This window comes from Coregonus lavaretus (assembly GCF_964263955.1).
Source record: "Coregonus lavaretus genome assembly, chromosome: 5".
Taxonomy (NCBI): Eukaryota; Metazoa; Chordata; class Actinopteri; order Salmoniformes; family Salmonidae; genus Coregonus; species Coregonus lavaretus.
The window spans coordinates 1,018,807-1,044,265 of record NC_139992.1 but is presented as its reverse complement, the minus strand read 5'-3'; the positions used below and the strand labels follow the sequence as shown (position 1 = coordinate 1,044,265).

At 50.3% G+C, this 25,459-nt stretch overlaps 1 long non-coding RNA gene across 1 annotated transcript; it reads left to right on the top strand.

The window, feature by feature from the left end:
* The first annotated feature begins 806 nt into the window (after positions 1–806).
* Positions 807–24,013, top strand: LOC311129357. Its single transcript, XR_014613267.1, has 3 exons — positions 807–990; positions 23,464–23,504; positions 23,686–24,013. It is a non-coding gene; the product is annotated as an uncharacterized lncRNA (long non-coding RNA).
* Positions 24,014–25,459: the final 1,446 nt, after the last annotated feature.

Here is a 25,459-nt window from a genome sequence, read left to right as displayed (position 1 = left end):
GGTGATTCTATTCTATCGATTATTTACTTCAAAGGGAGATATCCGATCAGCCAACATCAGCGCAGCAGAAAAGGAGTCAAGCTGAGGTAATGTAGCTAACGTCACCTAGCTAACTAGCTAGCTAGCGAACTACATTTCTTTATCTAAACCAAAATCTAGCTAGCTAGCTTTCATAAGCATATCAATGTAATTAGGCAGCTGCTATATGGCGATGTGATTTGTAACTTTGCAAGCTAACGTTATCTTCGTTAGGTTACGTCAGCTAACCGTTAGCTAGCTAGCTAACTACCTACCGCAGAGGCTAACTGTGTTTTTTTGCCCTAGCACTACACAGCTGATTCAAATAATCTAAGCTTGATGATGAGTTGGTTATTTTTGAATTAGCTGTGTAGTGCTAGGGCAAAAAACCAAAACGTGCCCCAGGACCGAGTTTGGGAAACCCTGGTGTGGGTGACTGACTGGTGTCTGTAGGGGGTGGGTATAGTGTGTGAAAGGTTAGTATGCATCATCTATTGACATGAGTGGGGGTGGATGGATATACTGTATTACCTTGTTAGAGTGTGTATTGATGGGGACAAAGCAGTAACATGTTTGCTAATTACTGACTAGTGTGTGTCCTACCGGCTAATCCTGCTGATGATGACGATGACCTCGACACCGTGGGGTAAGGGGGGGGGGGTAGAAGGATTACTTTATCCTATCCCAGGTATTCCTTAAAGAGGTGGGGTTTCAAATGTCTCCGGAAGGTGGTGAGTGACTCCGCTGTCCTGGCGTCGTGAGGGAGCTTGTTCCACCATTGGGGTGCCAGAGCAGCGAACAGTTTTGACTGGGCTGAGCGGGAACTGTGCCCTCGTTTGGGTGTAGGGACTGACACCGGCTTCAGCAGGACAGAGCCTGTAGACCGATTGGATGAAAGCCTTCAGCACAAGAATGGAATAAGCTCAAGCTCAACATCCTCTGACTTTGGAAAAAAAGCCAGGACAGGCAAAGGTACGTATTTATAAAAGCACAATACCCTCTTGAGAAAAACAAAATCACAGAGGTGCGTGGGTAAAATCACTGGGGAAGCCAATCCAGAAAAAAAAAAAGCCATATTAGAACCAATGTGATGTGATAATTGTGTTGTTTGCTCTATAAGCGGTTAGTTCAAATCAAATCCAATCAAATGAAATGTTATTGGCCACATGCGCCGAATACAACAGGTGCAGACATTACAGTGAAATGCTTACTTACAAGCCCTTAATAAAAAAAAAGTAAAATAAAACAACAACAAAAAAGTGTTGAGAAAAAAAGAGCAGAAGTAAAATAAAATAACAGTAGGGAGGCTATATATACAGGGGGGTACCGGTGCAGAGTCAATGTGCGGGGGCACCGGCTAGTTGAGGTAGTTGAAGTAATATGTACATGTGGGTAGAGTTAAAGTGACTATGCATAAATAATTAACAGAGTAGCAGCAGCGTAAAAATATGGGGTGGGGGGGTAGTGCAAATAGTCCGGGTAGCCATGATTAGCTGTTCAGGAGTCTTATGGCTTGGGGGTAGAAGCTGTTGAGAAGTCTTTTGGACCTAGACTTGGCGCTCCGGTTCATATGCCTTGACACCGTGATATATAGGCCTAAAGGCCGGGACAATAAGAAGACACAGTGGCAGAATAAATTCAACCACACCTTTGTTTCATCACAAAACCAGAGAGCAACATCTGTCTGGTGAAGTCCACAAAGCATATTGCATGTACAGAAACAGACAGTTACATGACCTACAGCATGGTCAAGCAAGGTAATGTTAACATTAACCTACTACATCTAGCTACATGTTGAACTTCCATCCTATCAAGCCAGCTAGTAAACATTAGCATACTACATCTAGCTACATGTTGAACTTCCATCCTATCAGGCCAGGGGACACAATGTATACATTTATGGTTGGATCAGAATCGCTGTTATAATCATTGGCCAGTACGGAGAATTAAGTAAAACCACAAGTCCAAATCCCTATCTCAGTCGATGGCTAATTTAGGAAAGGGCCGATTTTAGCTAGCTAGCCACTGGAGGACAACAACACAACGAGATGCAACAATTCAAGTTTTTTCTGTCAATAATTACGTTTGGCTTGATGTGATTTGTCTGAAGCCAAATCTTTCCTTGACACTTTTTTTTTGGTGAGCCAGAACCATTCACAGTTGAGCTCGCTCAGTTTAGCTCATAGCTGATTGGCTATTATTTTATTTTATTTTTTATGAAGGGAGGCCAAATGCTTGCTGGCTTTCCTTGCATTCAATGCTATGAGCGGCAACAATGTCATACTCTTTCTGACCAGACAGCATCAGATAGATGGGCTACACATAGAGAGACAGAGGGGGCGCTGTTTCACTCGCTCGGATGCTTTAACCAGTGAGATACATTCAGCCTCTTCTGAACTGAAGGACAATTATGAAACACAGAGATGAAAGAGAAATTATTTTTGAATGGATTTTATTTAGTCGATATTTAGGGGGAAGCCATGGCTTCCCTTGCCATCCACGAATACACGCCACTGCAATACACTAAACTGTCTACGAGACAAGTGCTCCTCAATCTTTTCACACCCTTGCAGTCAGTTCTTTAGCATGTGGGAGAGGGGCTGCTAGTGTACTCTTCTAGCCTAGTCACTCTATTGTTGGCAGTGTTTGTCTACTCTACAGCACAACTACAAGTCAAGCCCCCCTCAAACTTTTCACGTTTGCTAACAGCCCCCATCTCAATGCCCCATTATTGACTCTGAGTGTAACAAAACACACACCAGTCTACTGCGCCCTTGTTTGTTTACAGATTAACACGGTTTATTGTATGGTTACACATCCTCATGATCAGTCTTCATGTTCTACACATCCTCATGATCAGTCTTCATGTTCTACACATCCTCATGATCAGTCTACATGTTCTACACATCCTCATGATCAGTCTTCATGTTCTACACATCCTCATGATCAGTCTTCATGTTCTACACATCCTCATGATCAGTCTTCATGTTCTACACATCCTCATGATCAGTCTTCATGTTCTACACATCCTCATGATCAGTCTTCATGTTCTACACATCCTCATGATCAGGCTTCATGTTCTACACATCCTCATGATCAGTCTTCATGTTCTACACATCCTCATGATCAGTCTTCATGTTCTACACATCCTCATGATCCGTCTTCATGTTCTACACATCCTCATGATCAGTCTTCATGTTCTACACATCCTCATGATCAGTCTTCATGTTCTACACATCCTCATGATCAGTCTTCATGTTCTACACATCCTCATGATCAGTCTTCATGTTCTACACATCCTCATGATCAGTCTTCATGTTCTACACATCCTCATGATCAGTCTACATGTTCTACACATCCTCATGATCAGTCTACATGTTCTACACATCCTCATGATCAGTCTTCATGTTCTACACATCCTCATGATCAGTCTTCATGTTTTACACATCCTCATGATCAGTCTTCATGTTCTACACATCCTCATGATCAGTCTTCATGTTCTACACATCCTCATGATCAGTCTTCATGTTCTACACATCCTCATGATGTGGAGTGCAGAAACCACCACTTCAGGGAGAGGCTTGTCCACCTGGCTGTGGAGTGCAGAAACCACCACTTCAGGGAGAGGCTTGTCCACCTGGCTGTGGAGTGCAGAAAGGACCAGACGGTTGTCTATAAGGAGCCAGAGTCACAGCCTCCCCCCAAACCCAACATCCCTGCCAACATCGCCACAGTGCCAAAGCCTGCTAAACCAACTGCCATTACCCAACACAAGAAGAGGTTCACCAGCTGAAGAACATTCTGGAACCTGCCTGGAACATTCAACCAACACAACATCCATATTCAGTTAGACTGATGTTGTAGTATAATATAGAATGCCTAGTATGGTCACAGCTGCATTGTGGTATAGATATTGCTAGCGTTTGTACATATGTATATAATGGAGTTTTATATAATATTTCTTACAAGTGTACTGACAAGTGACTAATGATTCTAGGTGCATCAGAAACTAATAGTGTTGACTTCTTGATCAATTCATTATGATATTCATGAAATGTATTTGGATAAACTAGCTTCCATCTCATTGCTAAAACAAATGATGCAGGGAGTTGGTGTATCATTTAAACGCATTTGTTGGCAAGTAAATATGTTTTAGTAAAACAGTAGATTAGTCAGTCAGTCAATATAGGAAATAAGTAGACATGGCTTGTATTCAAGACAACGTTTATTTGCTCTGGAGACCGAGGTGAGTTTACACAGCAGTATTCAGGAACAGTTATGGCAATGTATGACAATATATATACACAGTAGAAGAAAAATATACTACTAACGCCTATAATAAATATAACAGTCCTACAAAGGGAATACTGGCATGTGGTGTGTTTGGGTGGTGCAGTGAACTGTTCGGAGTCACTTTGATACAAGGGAATACTGGCATGTGGTGTGTTTGGGTGGTGCAGTGAACTGTTCGGCGTCACTTTGATACAAGGGAATACTGGCATGTGGTGTGTTTGGGTGGTGCAGTGAACTGTTCGGAGTCACTTTGATACAAGGGAATACTGGCATGTGGTGTGTTTGGGTGGTGCAGTGAACTGTTCGGAGTCACTTTGATACAAGGGAATACTGGCATGTGGTGTGTTTGGGAGGTGCAGTGAACTGTTCGGAGTCACTTTGATACAAGGGAATACTGGCATGTGGTGTGTTTGGGAGGTGCAGTGAACTGTTCGGAGTCACTTTGATACAAGGGGAGATTGCTGTTATGGGACCTTTCACATCTCCTGTTGAGAGTCACCCACTTCTTTGTATCCAATCGAAAATTGTCTGTGAGAGAAAGACAAAAACACTATTCCACATTCATGGGCAATCGCTGTGTACTGTCTTTTATTCCTACTGCATCAGCATGGGGTAGAATATGAGACATCTCTCAGACCCACGTTAGCTAGCTAGCTACAACACACAGGTATAGTTACTCAGACTAATATGAGACATCTCTCAGACCCACGTTAGCTAGCTAGCTACAACACACAGTTATAGTTACTCCAAGACTAATATGAGACATAAAGCCAAAGTCATTCCTTTACTCTCTGCCATCAACATCAAAACATTTCTCCAGTTTTGCTAATTATGAGAGGCCCTGAGGCTAGCTAGGCTAGTTAGCTAGCTAGCTATAATGTTAGACTACAGTACATTTTTTGGTATAGCAAACACAACTAGCTAGCTAGCTAAACGTGGCTAGATTGTCTTATAGTGGTTCTAGCAAGCACCATTATGGTCAAATTGATCACCAAATTGTACTTTGCTGAACACCACTGCCTCGGTTAAAAGAGAGCTTATATTGCTAGCTAGCTACCAACAGCAAAATAAACTACCCTCGTTTGTCATTTACCCTAGGCTGCTGCCGCTGCTTCCTGGTCTCACAGTTCTCTTTCTCGCCATCTCAACTCCTCTTCAGTGGATTCCGCCTCAAATTAATAGGGCTGTGTGTTCCTATGTAAAAGAACATAAAAAAAAGGTTTTGTCATCCAGCTCTTCTTGGACAGAGGAATCGTCAGAAACGGCTATTGTAATTATTTAGCAGTCTAGATATCCTGCAATGTCCTGGCAGATGGGAACATCGTTGAGACAAGTGCAATGGTTCTATTGAACAATTATGGCTGAAACACCTAACATCACTCAGAATTACGTCTGAATCACCTCTCATCACTCATAATTATGTAGGGAGACTGGAATAACACTCCACACAGTGTTTAGCGATGAAGTTTCCCTTTAAGATTCTTGGTCGTGGATAGAGTAAAATAATTTGTGGTAAACACGTGTTGCGCCACAACAGAGATGGACCACTCTGACTGACTGACTGAAGGGTCTGGTCTGGTCTGGACAGAGAATGAGGCTGAGGGTGCGTCCCAAGTAGCACTCTATTCCCTATATAGTGCACTACTTTAGACCAGAGAATGGCACCCTATTCCCTATATAGTGCACTACTTTAGACCAGAGAATGGCACCCTATTCCCTATATAGTGCACTACTTTAGACCAGAGAATGGCACCCTATTCCCTATATAGTGCACTACTTTAGACCAGAGAATGGCACCCTATTCCCTATATAGTGCACTACTTTAGACCAGAGAATGGCACCCTATTCCCTATATAGTGCACTACTTTAGACCAGAGAATGGCACCCTATTCCCTATATAGTGCACTACTTTAGACCAGAGAATGGCACCCTATTCCCTATATAGTGCACTACTTTAGACCAGAGAATGGCACCCTATTCCCTATATAGTGCACTACTTTAGACCAGAGAATGGCACCCTATTCCCTATATAGTGTGCACTACTTTAGACCAACGCTCTGTTCTAAAGTAGTGCACTATAAAATGACCACTGTGCCATTTGGGACGCAGTCTGAGACGGAGAGGGCCTTTAGGAGTCAGAACAGGGACGCTATGGCTGGACACAATAATAATTAGGAGATCAGAAGAGCGTCTCAGACTGCCGATCTAGGATCAGGTTCTTGTCTGTCCATATAATCGCATTCATTATGATCTAAATTAAAAAACTGATCCTGGATCAGCACTCCCTTTAGGAGCCATAATGAGGAACACTGGTTACACACAGTACCAGCTTAGGAATGAACAGCTCTGACAGCACCAATTCCTGCCTTATAGTTCCTATACCTACCTTATAGTTCATATACCAGCCTTATAGTTCCTATACCCACCTGGTAGTTCCTATACCTACCTGGTAGTTCCTATACCTACCTTATAGTTCCTATACCCACCTGGTAGTTCCTATACCTACCTGGTCGTTCCTATACCTACCTTATAGTTCCTATACCTACCTGATAGTTCCTATACCTACCTGGTCGTTCCTATACCTACCTGATAGTTCCTATACCTACCTGATAGTTCCTATACCTACCTTATAGTTCCTATACCTACCTGATAGTTCCTATACCTACCTGGTAGTTCCTATACCTACCTGATAGTGTCTCTAGGAGCCCTGCCTTCCTGACTGAACCAGCCCCACTCCTCTAGGAGCCCTGCCTTCCTGACTGAACCAGCCCCACTCCTTTAGGAGCCCTGCTGGCCTGGCTGAACCAGCCCCACTCCTTTAGGAGCCCTGCTGGCCTGACTGAACCAGCCCCACTCCTCTAGGAGCCCTGCCTTCCTGGCTGAACCAGCCCCACTCCTTTAGGAGCCCTGCCTTCCTGACTGAACCAGCCCCACTCCTTTAGGAGCCCTGCCTTCCTGACTGAACCAGCCCCACTCCTTTAGGAGCCCTGCCTTCCTGACTGAACCAGCCCCACTCCTTTAGGAGCCCTGCCTTCCTGACTGAACCAGCCCCACTCCTTTAGGAGCCCTGCTGGCCTGGCTGAACCAGCCCCACTCCTTTAGGAGCCCTGCTGGCCTGACTGAACCAGCCCCACTCCTCTAGGAGCCCTGCCTTCCTGGCTGAACCAGCCCCACTCCTTTAGGAGCCCTGCCTTCCTGACTGAACCAGCCCCACTCCTTTAGGAGCCCTGCCTTCCTGACTGAACCAGCCCCACTCCTTTAGGAGCCCTGCCTTCCTGACTGAACCAGCCCCACTCCTTTAGGAGCCCTGCCTTCCTGACTGAACCAGCCCCACTCCTCTAGGAGCCCTGCCTTCCTGGCTGAACCAGCCCCACTCCTTTAGGAGCCCTGCCTTCCTGGCTGAACCAGCCCCACTCCTTTAGGAGCCCTGCCTTCCTGACTGAACCAGCCCCACTCCTTTAGGAGCCCTGCCTTCCTGGCTGAACCAGCCCCACTCCTTTAGGAGCCCTGCCTTCCTGGCTGAACCAGCCCCACTCCTTTAGGAGCCCTGCCTTCCTGACTGAACCAGCCCCACTCCTTTAGGAGCCCTGCCTTCCTGGCTGAACCAGCCCCACTCCTCTAGGAGCCCTGCCTTCCTGGCTGAACCAGCCCCACTCCTCTAGGAGCCCTGCCTTCCTGGCTGAACCAGCCCCACTCCTCTAGGAGCCCTGCCTTCCTGACTGAACCAGCCCCACTCCTTTAGGAGCCCTGCCTTCCTGGCTGAACCAGCCCCACTCCTTTAGGAGCCCTGCTGGCCTGACCAGCTTTTGTCCCTCTCCTCTGTGTCTCTGTGTTCAGTCTCCCCTTCAGTAACTCCGCCTGCATGGCAACCCGACGCAAGCCACCACCACCCACCTCCCTCAACCTAACTCCCAATCCTCCACACTCACCCCTTTAGCCTACCCCAACACACCACCTCCTCCAACCAGGCTTCACCTCCCAGCGCCCAACCTTCCCCTGTTAGTTCACCCCAACATTCACCCTCAGCTCCAACCCCCAACTAGGCCAACAAAAGGTTCCATTTGCACAGTGTGGGAACATAATGCAGTTATTAGTCCCAGGGCCCAGAGAGGTTTGGAGAGGGTCACCCTCCTGCCACAGGAGACCCTCCTACCACCCTCCGGGCTCCTCCCTCCACCCTCTCTTCTCCCTCCACCCTCCCTTCTTCCTCCCTCCACCCTCCCTTCTCCCTCCACCCTCCCTTCTCCCTCCACCCTCCCTTCTCCTTCTCCCTCCCTTCTCCCTCCCTCCACCCTCCCTGCTCCCTCCACCCTCCCTTCTCCCTCCCTCCACCCTCCCTTCTCCCTCCCTCCACCCTCCCTCCACCCTCCCTTCTCCCTCCCTCCACCCTCCCTTCTCCCTCCCTCCCTCCCTCCACCCTCCCTCCACCCTCCCTTCTCCCTCCCTCCACCCTCCCTTCTCCCTCCACCCTGCCTTCTCCCTCCCTCCACCCTCCCTCCACCCTCCCTTCTCCCTCCCTTCTCCCTCCCTCCACCCTCCCTTCTCCCTCCAGGTGAAAATTTTTGTCTCATCTGTGGTACAGTATTTTGGTCAAAAGACTCAGGTCATAGAAAATTTAATTATTCAATATATCACATTAGTTACCTCTTACTTGTAATACGTTTATTGTTTTAGAAACATTGCAAAGCATGCTCATCCGTTTTTTTGTGTTTTGTTGGTGTAATTATTTGATCTACCTGCCACAGTAGCTGGTGGACCAAAAAGTTAATTTTACGCCCCTGCCCTCCACCCTCCTTCCTTCACCTTCCCTTCTCCATCCATCCACCCTCCTTCCTCCGTTTCCTTCCTCTACCGTCCTTCCTCCACCCTCCCTTCTCCATCCACCCTCCTTCCTCCCACTCCCTCCACCCTCCTTCCTCCTTCCTCCACCCTCCCTTCTCCATCCACCCTCCTTCCTCCAACTCCCTCCACCCTCCCTTCTCCATCCATCCATCCACCCTCCTTCCTCCCACTCCCTCCACCCTCCTTCCTCCTTCCTCCACCCTCCCTTCTCCATCCACCCTCCTTCCTCCCACTCCCTCCACCCTCCCTTCTCCCTCCACCCTCCTCCCTCCTCCATCCACCCTCCTTCCTCCCACTCCCTCCACCCTCCCTTCTCCCTCCACCCTCCTCCATCCACCCTCCTTCCTCCCACTCCCTCCACCCTCCCTTCTCCCTCCACCCTCCTCCATCCACCCTCCTTCCTCCCACTCCCTCCACCCTCCCTTCTCCATCCACCCTCCTTCCTCCCACTCCCTCCACCCTCCCTTCTCCGTCCACCCTCCTCCATCCACCCTCCTTCCTCTCACTCCCTCCACCCTCCCTTCTTCATCCACCCTCCTTCCTCCTTCCTCCACCCTCCCTTCTCCATCCATCCACCCTCCTTCCTCCGTCCTCCTTCCTCTACCGTCCTTCCTCTACCGTCCTTCCTCCACCCTCCCTTCTCCATCCACCCTCCTTCCTCCCACTCCCTCCACCCTCCTTCCTCCTTCCTCCACCCTCCCTTCTCCATCCACCCTCCTTCCTCCAACTCCCTCCACCCTCCCTTCTCCATCCACCCTCCTTCCTCCCACTCCCTCCACCCTCCTTCCTCCTTCCTCCACCCTCCCTTCTCCCTCCACCCTCCTCCATCCACCCTCCTTCCTCCCACTCCCTCCACCCTCCCTTCTCCCTCCACCCTCCTCCATTCACCCTCCTTCCTCCCATTCCCTCCACCCTCCCTTCTCCATCCACCCTCCTTCCTCCCACTCCCTCCACCCTCCCTTCTCCCTCCACCCTCCTCCATCCACCCTCCTTCCTCCCACTCCCTCCACCCTCCCTTCTCCATCCACCCTCCTTCCTCCACCCTCCCTTCTCCATCCACCCTCCACACTCCTTCCTCCACCCTCCCTTCGCCATCCATCCACCCTCCTTCCTCCCACTCCCTCCAACCTCCTTCCTCCTTCCTCCCTTCTCCATCCACCCTCCTTCCTCCTTCCTCCACCCTCCCTTCTCCATCCACCCTCCTTCCTCCACCCTCCCTTCTCCCTCCACCCTCCTCCATCCACCCTCCTTCCTTCCACTCCCTCCACCCTCCCTTCTCCCTCCACCCTCCTCCATCCACCCTCCTTCCTCCCACTCCCTCCACCCTCCCTTCTCCATCCACCCTCCTTCCTCCTTCCTCCACCCTCCCTTCTCCATCCACCCTCCTTCCTCCTTCCTCCACCCTCCCTCCTCCATCCACCCTCCTTCCTCCCACTCCCTCCACCCTCCCTTCTCCATCCACCCTCCTTCCACCCTCCTCCCTCCACCCTCCCTTCTCCCTCCACCCTCCTCCATCCACCCTCCTTCCTCCCACTCCCTCCACCCTCGTCCCTCCACCCACCCTCCTCCCTCCACCCTCCTCCATCCACCCTCCTCCCTCCACCCTCCTCCATCCACCCTCCTCCCTCCACCCTCCTCCTTCCACCCTCCTTCCTACACCCTACTTCCACCACTGTTGTGGAAAATCCTCCTTATCCTCAATAAAAAATAAAGCACTTTCAGAGTTTTGTAGAGTCAAGATAGACTTTATTACATAAGCAATAAAGCTCAGCTGGTCTGCAGAGCAACTGCCAGTCCCAGACTTGGAGCTCTCTTTTTATACAGCTTAATCTTTTCATATCATATTGGAGCCACTATGGTTTCTTTGTCTAGCCTCTTTCCTGTCTATGCCCATGTCTGCTTGGTTTCCTGTCCTCTTGCCTGACTCTATTGGTGGCGTGATAAACACAGTTCCTTTAAAATAATATGCACACACACCTGATGATAATTATACAGTACATTGATTACTGCAGTCACAATGTGCTTGTCAAGTCATGCATATGGATTACAAAATATGTTTCATAATATGTTTCATACATCATAGACGGGTGTACTCACTAATCCACTTTTAAACCCATAATGATTCTGCTTAATGTTAAATTATTTTATAATATATGTAATGGAAAAATACCTATACCACCCACCCTCCTAACATTTGAGTCATTTAGCAGACGCTCTTATCCAGAGCGACTTACAGGAGCAATTAGGGTTAAGTGCCTTGCTTAAGGGCACATCAACAGATTTTTCACCTAGTCAGCTCGGGGATTAGAACCAGCGACCTTTCGGTTACTGGCACAACGCTCTTACTCACTAAGCTACCTGCCGCCCCGTCCTTCCACCCTCCACCCTCCCTTCTCCCTCCACCCTCCCTTCTCCCTCCCTTCTCCCTCCAATCCCTCATCCTTCCACTTTCCACCCTCCTCCACCACCCTCCGTGCTCCTCCCTCCACCCTCCCTGCTCCCTCCACCCTCTCTTCTCCCTCCACCCTCCCATCACCCTCCACCCTCCCTTCTCCCTCCCTCCTCCCTCCCTTCTCCCACCACCCTCCCTTCTCCCTCAACCCTCCCTTCTCCCTCCCTCCTCCCTCCCTTCTCCCACCACCCTCCCTTCTCCCTCCACCCTCCCTGCTCCCTCCACCCTCCCTTCTCCTTCCACCCTCCCTCCCTTCTCCCTCCACCCTCCCTTCTCCCTCCAATCCCTCATCCTTCCACTTTCCACCCTCCTACACCACCCTCCGTGCTCCTCCCTCCACCCTCCCTTCTCCCTCCCTTCTCCCTCCACCCTCCCTCCACCCTCCCTTCTCCCTCCCTTCTCCCTCCACCCTCCCTTCTCCCTCCCTCCACCCTCCCTCCACCCTCCCTCCATCTGACCACACTGTTGGAACTGTCAGTCAGGATAGTTCTACTCGTTCTAATGGGACCAACAGGGAAGACATTTAAAACGTATGTGATTTGTGGATTCTCAAAAGCCATTGAGGCTGAATAGGAAAGATATATAGGGAAACATAACAAGGTAGAGTTGTAAAGTATTCTTTGCTGTCAAACGGTGTGATGAATCTTTGGCTGTTGTAATGGAAACTGTAGACCTGTGACGCCAGAGAGCACATTTAGAGTTCAGCATGATGGAGCTGAGCCGGAGACCAGAGTGGGTTAAAACGCACTTTGGTGACAAGATTTCACTTCCTTACGTTATAAAATACATTTTACCAAGACAAATATGATTATTCATGTCATGAATCATTCATTGGGGTCTTTCTCTAACATATCATTAACATTATATGCAAAAAGTTGGATTTCCTAACTTAATACATCCAATAATATCCACAGAGCTCTGTTGATTTAGCGGTGCAGGTTTCTTTTTTACAACTTCTGAGGATTTTACATTTTGTGTTCGTTGTCTTCAAAGTTGTTTTCCGCAGGTCGCAAAAAGCTAAATTAGCATGACACGAGCTGACCTACATGTTAAAGGCTTTGAAAATAAAGACGTTGGTATTCGCTCACTGCTCCGTTGACATTACACAGAGATGCGCTTGTTTTTGTGAGAAATCTTTGAAAAGAACGGGAATTTCGAATTAATATGAAAAGCGTATACTAAAATATTAAACTACTACATGTCATGTCTCACATTCAATATCCATCTTACCTCTAATATAATAATAATCTAATATAATAATATAATAATAATAATAATAATAATAATAATAATAATAATAATAATAATAATACCTCTATCTTGTTTGATGTCCTGCGGATTCGAGAAGAAATATGACGAGTTCAAGGGGAAAGTGAGCCTGTCAGGTAGCCAGTTGAAAAATGACTAGTTCAACAGGAAAGTGAGCCTGTCAGGTAGCCAGTTGAAATATGACGAGTTCAACAGGAAAGTGAGCCTGTCAGGTAGCCAGTTGAAATATGACGAGTTCAACAGGAAAGTGAGCCTGTCAGGTAGCCAGTTGAAATATGACGAGTTCAACGGGAAAGTGAGCCTGTCAGGTAGCCAGTTGAAAGACGACGAGTTCAAGGGGAAAGTGAGCCTGTCAGGTAGCCAGTTGAAAGATGACTAGTTCAACAGGAAAGTGAGCCTGTCAGGTAGCCAGTTGAAAGATTACTAGTTCTATATCGTGGAGCTCCGCCCCATAGGGGAGCTCTGCTCCTAATGGTTTACCCTCTGCCCTAAGGCAGCAGCAGCCTGAGACAAAATTATGCACACACCTACAGCCAATAGGACTACAGGTGTCCCTATAAGAGGGGATGCCTCCCCTCAATCAGCCTCCCTTTTTCTTCAGCGACTGGATGACTAGACTGAAGAGCCAAGAAGAGACGAAGCACGAAGACTCAGGACGAAAACGCCGTTGATATTCCAGTCATCAACATTGTCTAAATGAGCACACCGGGAGATTTTCCACCCCCAAAAGCTCTTTTCAGAGCTCAGTGCAGATGCACTTCCATGGCGGCCGGTGACCACCACAACTTATGTTTCGTGTGTTTGGGATCCCAGCATGCCAAGGAAGGCGTCTGCAGTCCCCCGAATTGCGCCTCCTGCGCCCTCCTTTCTTTAAAGGAGAGGAAGCAGCGTTGGGCGTTTTTCAGGGAGGACATCCCCCTTGAGGATGTGTTGTCGATACTAGCCTCTGCTTCAGAGGCGTCGTCCGACGGCGCAGACTCGGGGGAAGATGGGGATTTTGAGGAAGGGTCTGGCATTCCAATGGAACAGTCGGACCCCGTCCCTCATACTTTCAAGCCCCCCTTTCCTTTGGAGAGCGAGAGGGCTTGTAGTCCCTATAGCGAAGGGGATACGAGCTCTGAGAGATCAGAAGCTCTCTCTTTCGCTGCAGCCTCTCTGAGAGCGGATTTTCCGGGTCTCATTGCGAGAGCTGCTCAACGGCTGGCAATAGAGCTGCCCCCTCTTCCCTCCGCACCGGAGGTTGATATGATGGAGGGCGGTCCTTATTCCAGGCCAAGGAAGGCGGCAGAGCCAGTGGCTCCTGCCATGCCGTCTTTGGCTAGGTACGTTGAGGGCTCGTGGGAGGCACCTTTAGCGGCGCGTTCGCCTGTAAAAGCGTATCTCCCATTCACGAGAGTGGAAGGAAGGTTCCAGGGTCAGGGGATCCCCAGGTTAGAGAGCGCCATGGCAGCATATCTCGTACCGGGTTCGAGCCCTTGGCCCTCTTCCAAGAAGGCCACGTTGCCATCCCAGAAGGACCGACTCACAGCGTCGCTGTTAGAGAAGTCTTTTGGGTTGGGAGCCCAAGCTGTAGCAGCAGCTAACAACATTGCCCTCTTGGCGGCCTCTCTGTCCCGTTTAACCATGGGTAAGACAGAGATGGCACCGGAGGAGGTGGAGGAGGCGTACAGAATTTCTGGCGCCATACTCCACCTTACACAGGCGTCCGCAGTCTGCGCGGGGAGATCCATGGCCACTTCGGTGGTCGGGGAACGACACCTCTGGTTGTCTTTGACTTCCATGAAAGAGGCAGACAGGACGTCTCTCTTGAACGCCCCCCTCTCTGACGACGGCCTCTTTGGGGTCGCAGTCAAAGAGGCGACGGAGCGTTTTTCGAAGTTGGAGGAGGAGAAGAAGCAGTTGGCCAAGCACCTGCCGTTGGCAGGACGACTCGGCCCCCCTCCTCCCCAAAGGCCATCTACCTCCGCCCCTCTAAGTAGACCGGGATCTACGACGAGGCGGGCTCGGCCCTCCCAGCAGCTACGGTAGCCCCACTACAGCCGGCGAGGGAGGTGACGAGGACGCCGACCTGGCCCTCCAAGGGAGGCAAGAGGAGGCGTACGTGACGGGACGCGGGGGAGAGGATGGAGGACGCATCGATGGTGTCGAACGCGCCCACTGTTCCCCCCCACCCTTCGGTTGAAGGGACAGGTGCTGATGTAAATGCTTTTGTTGATGTGTTTAATAAAGAGTTGGCTCCACCTGACTTTGTCAAAAAAAGAGCCTCTTTTCCATAATACGTCCGAGAGCGTTCAAATCTCACCCTCTCTTCCTTACCACTCTAAGAGCCGTTCAGCCCACCGAGGGTGCGTTGCTGAACAGGCACTAAGAGTAGGTATCCAGAAGACCTCAATCAGGTCGTCACATCACACTTCACGTATAAGAAGTGCTTTACATAGAAGGCAGCAGTCCCGGTCAGATTCTGACATGAGGACGCAGCCGCTATTTGCGGATGGCGCACTAGTACAGACTAAGGTCTCCACTAGTACGAGCAAGACCCATGCTGCGTTCACGGAGGGCTCGATTACCGCGGTCACCAAGGTGCCCAGAGTATCGGCGCCCCCAGGCATTGTAACACAGCACGGCGCATTATCAGGGGACGGCGCATTATCGCAGACCAAGGTCTCGGTTAATGCGATTCAGACCCATGCTACGTTCACGGAGGGCAGGATTACTAGCGTTATGGGTATAACCAAAATATCAGCTCCCCTGACAGAACGAGCCAGTACTCACCACACTGAGCGTGAATCAACCCACCAGGGGTGCAGAGTTGAACACACACAGAAGGTGAAAGTTAAGAAGGTATCAAGGCGCCGCCTTGTTTTACCTCATAGAGACCTCATACTACAGACTTCTAGAAGTACTGTAGTGAAGGGCTCTGATAGCGAATTGCAGTCACCTAAGATGACGCAATCGCTTGCTGGGGATGGTGCCCTGCCGCAGGCTGTGGCCTCGGTCAGTGCAATTCAGACCCACAATGCGTTCAAGGAGGGCAGGAATACGACGGTTACGGGTTTAACCGACGTCCCTACTCCTCTTTCTTTCTCAGAACGCATTTCCTCTCCCTTTCACGGGAGGCCCACCTTGGGCTGTTCCACCACTTCAATGTTGGGGAACAGTGGCGGTAAGGGCCATAGAGGAATACAGGTCCTTCCTACTGGATGCACCACAGCTTCGCGCCCAGCCACTTTCTCAGCATTGCTGGCAGTGGCGAAGAAGCTGCACCCTCTCACGCTGGCTAGAACAGACGTTGCAGAAGGGTTATGCTCTCCAATTCCACCGGACCCCACCCCCGTTCAGGGGAGTGGTGGAGACGGTGATGAAAACGCCAGACAAAGTGGCCGCTCTGATGACAGAGATTACGGAACTTTTGGCGAAGGAGGCGGTGACAGTAGTTCCCCGGGAGCAAATGAACAAAGGGCTATATTCGCCTTATTTCCTAGTGCCCAAAAAGACGGGGGGAGTGAGGCCGATTTTGGATTTACGCATTCTCAACGAGAGCATAACCAAACGGCCCTTCCGAATGCTAACGACAAAACGTCTGCTGGAATGTGTCCAGAGAGGGGACTTTTGTACGAGCATTGACCTAAAGGACGCGTACTTTCATGTGCCGGTTCAGCCGCGTCACAGGAAGATTCTGCGGTTCGCCTTTCAAGGGGTGGCGTACGAATACACGAGGATGCCATTTGGGTACACCCTGGCACCTCGCACATTTTCCAAGTGTGTGGAGGCGGCATTGGAACCGTTGCGTCGTCAGGGAATACGGCTACTAGCCTACCTGGACGACCTACTGGTTCTCGCCCCGTCAGCAGAGCTGGCGATCACTCACACAACACAGACAGTGATGCATCTCACAAGTCTGGGGTTCACTGTGAATTGGAAAAAGAGTGCGCCCTGGCCCACTCATCAGATTGTCTACCTGGGGATACAGCTAGACACTGTGAGGATGAGGGCTCGAATCTCGGACCCCCGAAGGGTAGCCTTGTTGCTAGCCCTAAGGAAGTGTCGTCCGAATCACACGGTGACGGCGCTGTCGATCATGTCACTTTTGGGTCTCATGTCGTCAGCCCACTCTGTGGTTCCGCTGGGACTCCTGCACATGCGCAGGACGCAGCGATGGTTCGCCCAACTAAGACTAGACCCATTGCGTCAACGTCATCGGTTGGTGGTGGTTCCCCTCTCGCTCAGTGCAGACTTAAACTATTGGAGAAACTCGCGCGTTCTCACGCACGGAGTCCCGATAGGAAAGGTGTCCTCTCACATCCCAGTATTCACGGATGCGTCCCTGACGGGATGGGGAGGGACATGTCAGACACAAGCGATAGGAGGTGTGTGGCCTCAATCAGGTCGTCACATCAACCTCCTGGAGTTGGAAACGGTTCGACTGGTTCTGACCCACTTCGCGTCTACCCTTCGGGGTCGCGATGTGCTGGTCTGGTCAGACAACCGGACCACAGTAGCCCACATAAATCGCCAGGGTGGAGTCAGGTCGCCTGCTCTCCATCAGGCGGCAGAGGAATTGTGGCTGTGGGCTCACGAGCACCTTCGCTCATTGAGAGCAGCACACATTCCGGGCTACTTGAACGTAGGAGCAGACCTCATGTCAAGAGGGGGTCCTCGAGACGACGAGTGGTGTCTGCATCCAGACATTGTTCTCCAGATTTGGGAACAATTCGGGAGAGCCGAGGTGGACCTATTCGCATCACCCGTGAACGCGCAATGTCCTCTGTGGTTCTCTCTGAGGGAACAGGACGAACCGCCACTGGGAAGGGACGCCTTTGCGCACCAACCGTGGCCGAGAGTTCTCCTGTATGCATTCCCTCCGCTGTCCTGCATTCTCCCACTGCTAGCCAGGGTGAGGTCAGGGGGGCTGTCAGTGATACTGATAGCGCCCGATCGCCCGGGGGCTCTGTGGTTTGCGGAGATGAGTCAGATGTTGATTGCGCCACCTTGGCCAATTCCACATCGACGGGACGCGTTGTCTCAGGCGGCTGGCACGATAGGGAAATTGCCCATAATCGGCCAACCACTGAAGGCCTGGCTGCTGAGAGGGACAGGCTAGAGCGCCGTGGGTTATCTGATGCAGTGATCAGGACCATACAGGGTTCACGTGCCAGTTCCACTTCTAAGATGTATGCCAGTAGATGGAACGTGTTTTCACGATTGTCACGACCGTCTTCAAAAGGAGCAGACCAAAGCGCAGCGCGTTGAGTGAACATGACTTTATTAGAGTAAAGACACGAACGACAAAAACAATAAACAAAGACGGCTAGTGAAGTCCACAGTTACAAATACTGAATACGGAGCAAAAACCCACAAAACCAAGGTGAAACCACACAGTTTAAATATGGCTCCCAATCAGAGATAACGAGCCGACAGCTGTCACTCGTTACCTCCGATTGGGAGTCACATGAATACAAACAAGGAAGACAACCACCTAGACACCCCAACCAAACAGCACACAACAAAACGAACACACCCTTTACCCAACCTAACCCACACAACACCCAACAATACAAACACACCCTGGTTCATAAACAACGTCCCGGAACCAGAGCGTGACAGTACCCCCCCCTAAAGGTGCGAACCCCGGGCGCACCAACATAAAGTCTAGGGGAGGGTCTGGGTGGGCGTCTGTCCACGGTGGCGGCTCTGGCCCCGGTCGTGATCCCCACCCCACCAAACTCACAAACTGCTTAAGTAGCCTCCTCCCACTGACCACCCTCCAAACTAACCCACCTGGATAAAGGGGCAGCTCCGGACGAAGAGGCAGCACCGGACTAAGGGGCAGCACCGGACTAAGGGGCAGCACCGGGCTAAGGGGCAGCACCGGGCTAAGGGGCAGCACCGGGCTAAGGGGCAGCACCGGGCTAAGGGGCAGCACCGGGCTAAGGGGCAGCACCGGGCTAAGGGGCAGCACCTGACTAAGGGGCAGCACCAGACTGAGGGGCAGATCCTGGCTGGCTGGCTCTGGCGGATCTTGGCTGGACGGCTCTGGCGGATCCTGGCTGGACGGCTCTGGCGGATCCTGGCTGGCGGAAGGCTCTGGCTGATCCTGTCTGGCAGAAGGCTCTGGCTGATCCTGTCTGGCGGAAGGCTCTGGCTGATCCCGTCTGGCGGAAGGCTCTGGCTGATCCTGTCTGGCGGAAGGCTCTGGCTGATCCTGTCTGGCGGAAGGCTCTGGCTGATCCTGTCTGGCGGAAGGCTCTGGCTGATCCTGTCTGGCGGAAGGCTCTGGCTGATCCTGTCTGGCGGAAGGCTCTGGCTGATCCTGTCTGGCGGAAGGCTTTAGCGGCTCCGGTCTGGCGGACGGCTCAGAAGGCTCATGGCAGACGGGTGGCTTATGCAGCGCTTGGCAGACGGACAGTTCAGCCGGCGTTGGGCAGACAGGCAGTTCAGGCGCCGTTGGGCAGACGGGCAGTTCAAGCGCCGTTGGGCCGACGGGCAGTTCAGGCGCCGTTGGGCCGACGGGCAGTTCAGGCGCCGTTGGGCAGACGGGCAGTTCAGGCGCCGTTGGGCAGACGGGCAGTTCAGGCGCCGCTGGGCAGACGGGCAGTTCAGGCGCCGCTGGGCAGACGGCAGACTCTGGCCGGCCGAGACGCACTATAGGCCTGGTGCGTGGTGCCGGAACTGGTGGTCCCGGGCTGAGGACACGCATCTCAGGGCTAGTGCGGGGAGCAGCAACAGGACGCACAGGACTCTGGGGACACACAGGAGGCTTGGTGCGTGGTGTAGGCACTGGTGGTACTGGGCTGGAGCGGGGAGGTGGCGCCGGAAATACCGGACCGTGCAGGCGTACTGGCTCCCTTGAGCACTGAGCCTGCCCAACCTTACCTGGTTGTATACTCCCCGTCGCCCGACCAGTACGGGAAGGAGGAATAACCCGTACCGGGCTATGTGGGCGAACCGGGGACACCATGCGTAAGGCTGGTGCCATGTAAGCCGGCCCGAGGAGACGCACTGGTGGCCTGATGCGTTGGACCGGCTTCATGATATCCGGCTCAATGCTCAATCTAGCCCGGCCGATACGTGGAGCTGGAATGTACCGTACCGGGCTATGCCTGCGTACAGGAGACACCATGCGCTCTACTGCGTAACACGGTGTCTGCCCGTACTCTCGCTCTCCACGGTCAGTCCAGGGAGTAGGCGCAGGTCTCCTACCTGACTTCGCCATACTCCCTTTTAGCCCCCCCCCAAGAAATTTTTGGGTAGTACCCACGGGCTTCCAGCCACGACTCCGTGCTGCCTCCTCATACCACCTCCTCTCGGCTTGAGCTGCCTCCAGCTCTTCACGAGGGCGGTGATATTCCTCCGGTTGTGCCCAAGGACCCTTTCCAGCCCGTATCTCCTCCCATGTCCATGAATCCTTTGGAGGCGTCCATAAATCCTGTGTAGGTAGGTCCTGTTGCCGCTTGTTACGCTGCTTGGTCCTCTTGTGGTGGGTTTTTCTGTCACGACCGTCTTCAAAAGGAGCAGACCAAAGCGCAGCGCGTTGAGTGAACATGACTTTATTAGAGTAAAGACACGAACGACAAAAACAATAAACAAAGACGGCTAGTGAAGTCCACAGTTACAAATACTGAATACGGAGCAAAAACCCACAAAACCAAGGTGAAACCACACAGTTTAAATATGGCTCCCAATCAGAGATAACGAGCCGACAGCTGTCACTCGTTACCTCCGATTGGGAGTCACATGAATACAAACAAGGAAGACAACCACCTAGACACCCCAACCAAACAGCACACAACAAAACGAACACACCCTTTACCCAACCTAACCCACACAACACCCAACAATACAAACACACCCTGGTTCATAAACAACGTCCCGGAACCAGAGCGTGACAACGATGGTGTGTCACACAAGGTGTGGACCCCATGAGCTGTCAGGTGGAGAGTATTCTCTCTTTTCTGTAGCTCATGTTTGATAAGCAAAAATCGCCTGCCACGATTAGAGTGTTTGCAGCAGCGATTTCAGCTTGTCATGAGGGTTTTGGCAGAGACAATGTCTTTAGTCACCCTCTAGTGAAACGCTTCCTATTAGGAACGCGGCGACTTAGGCCAACACCTAGAGTCACGCTTCCTCAGTGGGATTTGGCTTTGGTACTCGAAGCGCTATGTAAGTCGCCGTTCGAGCCATTGAATCAAATACCCCTCAAGATGCTGTCTATCAAGACAGCACTGTTGCTCGCTTTGACTACAGCTAAGCGGGTCAGTGATTTGTGTGCTCTTTCGACGAGACCTGACTGCCTGGCCATCAATGGTGACCTGAGCAGAGCAGTGTTACGTCCTAACCCGGCATTTGTGCCGAAGGTTATTAAGAGTTCATATAGGTCACAGACCGTGGAGCTGTGGGCTTTTTCTCCTCCTCCTCATAGAGAGAGGAGTGAGGAGAAGCTCCATCGCCTGTGCCCGGTACGCGCTTTGGCATGTTACGTCGAGCGCACAGCAGCGATTAGGTCATCGCCTCAGTTGTTTGTGTGTCACAGTGCGGCTGCACTAGGTAGACCACTTTCAAAACAGAGGCTGTCTCACTGGCTTTGTGAAGGCATTGAGACAGCTTATGAGGTAGCAGGGCGGCAATTGCCTCAGGGTATCAGAGCTCACTCCACTCGTGGAGTAGCGGCTTCTACTGCCCTTTTTAGAGGAACAGGAGTAGAGGATATCTGTAGAGCAGCATCCTGGTCGACGCCGTCTCCATTTATCTGTTTCTATCTCTTAGATATGTCTTCTAATTCTCTGGCTCGATCTGTACTCAGCGTGGCTGAAGGGAGATCTTGAGCAAGAAAGAGAGGAGAAGCAGGACTGTGGACTCAGGTTTCCATCAGGCCCGCTTTGGTTAGGAAGACGTGTTTTTGACAGATGTGTTTTCTAACTCTTTGGCTCGGTCTGTACTCAGCATAGCTGAAGGGAGATCTGGAGCTAGGAAGAGAGGGAAAAGCAGGACTATGGACTGGGTTTCCATCAGGTCCGCTTTGGATAAGAAAACATATTTTGTGACATGAATCCTGACTGACAGGATCAGTACAGTAGAGGCATGCGCTGATTAACAGAATATGAGGTCATCTATCTGCTTGTTCAGTTAGTATGACTCATGTTTTTGTTCCTGCCCACTAATCTCTGGGATTAGTTCATAATGTAGAGTGACACTTGATGTCATTCCATTAGTGGTCGGTAGTGTTTTCACAGGATATTGAGGCACATCTATCTGCTAGTACAGATTAGTATGGCTTCTATTCTGGTGATCTGCCCACTAGTCATTGGCATTGCCATTGGACTAGGTGGGGCGGGTTTTTTAACCGATGACGCGGTATATTGTGACGCCCGTAGGGGTTTTTAGTTGCAGTACTGCGGGACTCGGTTGCAGCCATTGCTAGGCTTGACTTTCTCGTTTCGATGGGAAGTGTTAGGCTCGGCAGGGAGTACATTTTGGAGCGCTACGCTCCGCCTTAAACCATTAGGAGCAGAGCTCCCCTATGGGGCGGAGCTCCACGATATAGAATGATTAGTTACCGGAGTGTAACTCCAGTTCTATGAGTGGAGCGGAGCTTAAGGCTTTAAGGCCCTGCCGACCCTCTCTAGTCTCGCTGAAGAAAAATATCTCGGGAGGCTGATTGAGGGGAGGCACCCCCTCTTATAGGGACACCTGTAGTCCTATTGGCTGTAGGTGTGTGCATAATTTTGTCTCAGGCTGCTGCTGCCTTAGGGCAGAGGGTAAACCATTAGGAGCAGAGCTCCCCTATGGGGCTCCGCTCCACTCATAGAACTGGAGTTACACTCCGGTAACTAATCGTTCAACAGGAAAGTGAGCCTGTGAGGTAGCCAGTAACCTCAATTCTCTCACAGAATCCATCCTAGCTGACGGGATGCAATTTTCCTGATTTTTGACCACTTTTTTTTCTCTGGCCTCCATTGATTTAGTCACCCTAATTCTGGCCATCCTTTAACGGATTGTGATAGAGACGTGAGGTTTGGACCATTGGTTTTCTTAGAGGATTATCTACACAATTAACATATTATTTTACCCATTGGTCAAAATATGGGTTTTTATTGGAGCAATGTACCACTTGTACTGTAGGGGCTCTGTAAACCGTTGACTAAACCGTTGATGGATCTAATCCAGCTGGCCACATGCTCTACACACTCTGTCCTACATTTCCTACCTCCCTCTCTGCTGGGCTCTGGTCAGACCCAGTCCAGCCCAGACACAGCCCAGACACAGCACCAGCCCCACACTTGCATAAGACAGTGGTTGTGTTTGGGTGAAGGTGAGGGTGAGGGTGAGGGTATCTGACTCCTGACTTTGATGCTCCCATGCTTCTCCAGACTGTTTCCCTTTAGATGTACCGTGTAAGGCAGCTGGCAGCTGTGTTTGTCCTAATGCTAGTGTTTACACGCTCTGTGCATCTCTCAGTGAGGAGAAATGGTTTGAATTTAAAAGATGATCAGGATGGGCTGGAATTGTTCACGTCTCTCACAGCTGGCTTCACCCACAAAATGGTGTCAGCGTGAGTTGCCTATTTTGAAAAACTGTCTTTGTGGTTTCAGTGTGGTTTCCAGCTTTCAGCGGGGTTCATGCTAGAACAACTGTGAGTATTTACTGTGCTTTAATGTAACATAATACATGACAATGTAAATCTTTATGACCCCCATCTCCATCAGGGTAAACTAACTATTAGCATTAGCATCAGTAGCATTCTGTAAATGAACCCCTTGTCATTTATGATTCTCATCATTCTGTAAATGTAATGCTACCACACTCTGCCTCAGTCTGGAACGGACTACAGAACCCAGAGGAACCTGTGTTTCCTATCTGGAACGGACTAAAGAACCCAGAGGAACCTGTGTTTCCTGTCTGGAACGGACTACAGAACCCAGAGGAGCCTGTGTTTCCTGTCTGGAACGGACTAAAGAACCCAGAGGAACCTGTGTTTCCTATCTGGAACGGACTAAAGAACCCAGAGGAACCTGTGTTTCCTATCTGGAACGGACTACAGAACCCAGAGGAGCCTGTGTTTCCTGTCTGGAACGGACTACAGAACCCAGAGGAACCTGTGTTTCCTGTCTGGAACGAACTACAGAACCCAGAGGAACCTGTGTTTCCTGTCAGGCTGGAACGGACTACAGAACCCAGAGGAACCTGTGTTTCCTGTCAGGCTGGAACGGACTACAGAACCCAGAGGAACCTGTGTTTCCTGTCTGGAACGGACTACAGAACCCAGAGGAACCTGTGTTTCCTGTCAGGCTGGAACGGACTACAGAACCCAGAGGAGCCTGTGTTTCCTGTCTGGAAATACCAAGCATCACACATTATTATCACTACCTAATACCCCACATCACACATCATTATCACTACCTAATACCCAGCATCTCACATCATTATCACTACCTAACAACCAGCATCACACATCATTATCACTACCTAATACCCAGCATCACACATCGTTATCACTACCTAACACCCAGCATCACACATCGTTATCACTACCTGATACCCAGCATCACACATCATTATCACTACCTAATACCCAGCATCTCACATCATTATCACTACCTAACAACCAGCATCACACATCATTATCACTACCTAACACCAAGCATCACACATTATTATCACTACCTAATACCCCACATCACACATCATTATCACTAGCTAATACCCAGCATCTTACATCATTATCACTACCTAACAACCAGCATCACACATCATTATCACTACCTAATACCCAGCATCACACATCGTTATCACTACCTGATACCCAGCATCACACATCATTATCACTACCTAACACCCAGCATCACATATCAATATCATTACCTAATACCCCACATCACACATCATTATCACTACCTAATACCTAGCATCACACATCATTATCACTACCTAATACCCCACATCACACATCATTATCACTACCTAATACCCAGCATCTCACATCATTATCACTACCTAACAACCAGCATCACACATCATTATCACTACCTAACACCAAGCATCACACATTATTATCACTACCTAATACCCCACATCACACATCATTATCACTACCTAATACCCAGCATCTTACATCATTATCACTACCTAACAACCAGCATCACACATCATTATCACTACCTAATACCCAGCATCACACATCGTTATCACTACCTGATACCCAGCATCACACATCATTATCACTACCTAACACCCAGCATCACATATCAATATCATTACCTAATACCCCACATCACACATCATTATCACTACCTAATACCTAGCATCACACATCATTATCACTACCTAATACCCCACATCACACATCATTATCACTACCTAATACCCAGCATCTCACATCATTATCACTACCTAACAACCAGCATCACACATCATTATCACTACCTAACACCAAGCATCACACATTATTATCACTACCTAATACCCCACATCACACATCATTATCACTACCTAATACCCAGCATCTTACATCATTATCACTACCTAACAACCAGCATCACACATCATTATCACTACCTAATACCCAGCATCACACATCGTTATCACTAC